Source organism: Chinchilla lanigera, unplaced genomic scaffold (genome assembly GCF_000276665.1).
Source record: "Chinchilla lanigera isolate Chin_1 unplaced genomic scaffold, ChiLan1.0 scaffold00158, whole genome shotgun sequence".
NCBI classification, from domain to species: domain Eukaryota; kingdom Metazoa; phylum Chordata; class Mammalia; order Rodentia; family Chinchillidae; genus Chinchilla; species Chinchilla lanigera.
In genome coordinates this window covers 1811815-1815560 of record NW_004955559.1, presented here as the reverse complement: position 1 = coordinate 1815560, position 3746 = coordinate 1811815, and the positions used below count along the sequence as shown (strand labels likewise).

Here is a 3746-nt window from a genome sequence, read left to right as displayed (position 1 = left end):
GGGGATTGGTGCAAATTTCCTTTTTTTTTTTTAAGCCTGGGTCTTGCTATCTAGTCCAGGCTGACCTTGAACCCAAGGACTCAAGGCAATCCTCCTGCCTCAGCCTCTCGAGTGCTGGGATCACAGGTGTGTGTGCTCCACCATGGCCAACTTCCCTCCTATCAACACAGCACTCTGTGGGGTGGGGCTCCTCCTAAGCCTGCGTGACCGCGCTTTAACTCTATTACATCTGCAGCTCAGGACTTGAACGTGTCTTTTGGAGGGACACAATTCACGGCTGAACAGGGAGCCACTACTGAACAGGTACGGATTTCCTTCTGGGGTGATGCAATGCTCTGCAACTACGGCTGATGGTTGCACAACCAACACACTCAGCACCGCTGAATTGTATACTTTGTGTATTTTATTTATTCTGAGGCAGGGTCTCACGGTGTAGCCCCGGCTGGCCTGCGACTCACGATGATCCTCCAGCCTCAGGCTCCTCCTCCGTGCTGGGATCACAGGTGCAGGTCACCACACCTGGCTTGTACACTTTTTGACTAAAATGAGCTCCAGGACTTGCCTAGTCTGCTCAAGGCCCTGGGTCCCACTCTTAGCACTGCAAAAAATAAAAATAAATAAGATGGCTACAATGGAAATTTCATATGATGGGCACATTCCCATAATAAAAAAAAATTAATTAATCATTTTCAAACTCCCAAAGCCCTGAGTTGATGGGGCACCCACCCACCTCAGCCCAGGCATGGTGGAGCATACCTGTGATCCCAGCATTTCAGAGGCTGAGGCAGGAGGATCACTTCAAGTTTAAAGCCAGCCTGGGCTATGTAGCAAGACCCTGTCTCAATAAAACAAAAGACAAATTTGGGGAGTCTGGAGGCCAGGAAGGAGAGAGAGTGTAAACATTATTATAATTACTATGCATTGCAAACACACACAGATAAAAATCACCCCAAATGGCAAATTTTGGGTTGTTTACTAAACTAATAACAAAAAAATCCCTACCAACCTGTACAAAGGAAACAGTAAGGAGACTTCTGTTTCTGTTATGGCTCTGGATACAAGAAAACTAATTCTCCACTGAAGAATGTGTAGCTAGCCAAAGCCCGGCAGGGTGGCACAGGCCTGCAATCCCAGTGCGCTGGGAGGCTGAAGCAGGAGGATCACAAGTTAGGACCCAGAGTGGTCAACTTAGTGAGGCTTTGTCTCAAAATAAGAAATTTTAAAAGGTCTGAGGATTTAGCTTACTACAAAAGCTCTGGATTCAATCTTTAGCATTGCAGAAAACAAATAAAAACAAACAAACACCCCACTGTCTCATACCGCACAGCTCGCCCTGCTCTTCCCAACAGAGCCTGGGATTTCAGAACCAGCAGAGAAAACTGGCCTGGGGATTTAGCTCAGCGGCATAAGTGCCTGCCTGGCAAGCACAAGGTCCTGAGTACAAAAAAAAAAAAAAAAAAAGAAGACAGGGAAAACTGACTGTGGCCATATTTGGTTAACTTATGACCAAATACACATAATGGGAAATTTATCATACTAATCTTGTCTTGTCTTTTCTTTTCTTTTCTTTTCTTTTCTACTCTTCTCTTCTCTCCTCTTCTTTCTTTCTTTCTTTCTTTCTTTCTTTCTTTCTTTCTTTCTTTCTTTCTTTCTTTCTTTCTGCTCTGCCATGCAATTCAGGCTGGCCTTGAACTCACTTTGTAGCCCAGGCTGGCTGTGAACTCGAAACGATCCTCCAGCCTCAGCCTCCCAAGTGCTGGGATTACAAGCATGTGCTACCATGCCTGGCCGTTTTAACCATTTCTAAATGTGCAGTTTCCTAGTGCTGAGCATATTGATATTGTTATATGGAGAAGTTGTCATCTTTGGAATCTGAAACCAATTCCCAGTTGAGTGTGGTAGTAGACCCTATAATCTTAGCACTCTGGGAGGCTGAGGCAGGAGGATTCCAAGTTCAAGCCCAGCCTGCACAATTTAGTAACTTAACAAGACCCTGTCCCAAAATGAAAAATAAAAAGAAGGCTGGTGATATAGCTCAGTATAAAGACCCTGGGTTCAGTATTCAGTATTGGGGGGAAAAAATAAATAAAACCAGCATCTCTCCATTTCTCCTAAACCCCTGGTCAGCTTTCTCTCAACATCATTGCTGAAAAGATTGTGTAGAGAGCTGGTTGTGATGGTGCACACCTGTAATCCCAGCAGATGGGAGGCTGAGGCAGGACAATCGTCATGAGTTTGAGGCCAGCTTGGGCTACATAGACAGACCCTTTCTCAAAAATTTAAAAAAAAAAAAAAAGATTATAGAGAAATCTTTTAATGTCTGACAAGCTTTTGTAGCCTGGAGAAGAAAATTCACAAATGTTTGGTGTTTTGTTAATGATCACTAAATCTTTAAACAGTTAACTGTCCCCTAAACATTTACCACCAAACTCTCACAGCTAAAAATAGCAAGCCAGGAATTACACAACTGGAGATGTCTCCAAACATTGGAACATCAATTGCAAATGCAGTCAATGAACTTTTCACAGGTCTGATATGAGATGGCCTCATATGTCTTAAACAAAAGAAAAAACAGTTATGCTGTGTCATCACAAGTTTCACCAGTCCCTAAGCTGCAGGGCACAGTAATTAACACACGCGTCTGTTTCCTTCCAGGAACTTGGTGACAGGACCATGGACCATCGGAGTCACTTCAGGCGTCCCCCGTGAGTTTGGGTTCAGGGGCTGAAGGTTCAGGCCTGGAGCACGTGGCCTGAGGTCCCACGGGCAATGTCTGCGTCTCTTTGGAAGCCATCGGCTGAGATCCTAACTCTTTCTTCCTCCCCCTTTCTGGCTGAGTCAGGGTGTCTCTGCATCTAGTCCAGGCCACCCATCTGCGCCGCCACACCCAGCTTGGTGACATCCTAACCCTCTTTTAGTTTTTTTCCAGTACCAGGAATCGAACTCACAACCTTGCACTTGCCAGGCAGGCGCTTTGCTGCTGAGCTTAATTCCCAGCCCGGCATCCTAACTCTCAATTGGGCAATGCACGGGTGTTGTGTTGGGATTACAAGTGCTTCATTATGTTAGGTTCTATTTTTTATTTATGTATTTATTTATTTATTCCGGTACCAGGAATCAAACTCACGACCTCGCGCTTGCCAGGCAGGCGCTATGCCGCTGAGCTAAATCCCCAGCCCCCTCTATTTTTTATTTTGAGACGAGAAATCACTAACTTGCCCAGCCTGGGGTCAAACTTGCCATCCTCGTGCCTCAGCCTAGCAGAATACTAAGATCACAGGTGTGCACCACTAAGCCTGGGTAAATATTTTTTTAAACATAGTGCCCAATAATAACATACACAGTTGCCAAGCGTGGTGTTGCATGCCTGTGATCCCAGCACTTGGGAGGCTATGGCAGGAAGATGACAGTGAGTTCAAGGCCAGCCTGAATGACATAGTCATACCTTGTTTAAAAAGAACAGAAAAAGGAAAATTGGAGGGTAACCCCAAAGAAAATTCACATTGAAGATACAATCTCAAAACCAGCCAGGTGTGGTGGCACACGCTTGTAATCTCAGCACTGGGGAGGCTGAGGCAGGAGGATCGCTATGAGTTCGAGGCCCACCTGGGCTACAAAGTGAGTTTAAGGCCAGCATGAACTGCATAGTGAAGGGGCTGAAGATATAGCTCAGTAGCCCAAGAGCCTGCATGGCAAGCGCAAGGTCCTGAGTTCAATTCCTGGTACTGGAAAAAAAAAAAAAAAAA

At 45.4% G+C, this 3746-nt stretch overlaps 1 long non-coding RNA gene across 1 annotated transcript; it reads left to right on the top strand.

The window, feature by feature from the left end:
- The first annotated feature begins 83 nt into the window (after window positions 1-83).
- On the top strand, window positions 84-3108 carry LOC102004333. The gene is made up of 3 exons (XR_265003.2): window positions 84-126; window positions 236-303; window positions 2656-3108. It is a non-coding gene; the product is annotated as an uncharacterized LOC102004333 (long non-coding RNA).
- The last annotated feature ends 638 nt before the right edge of the window (window positions 3109-3746 follow it).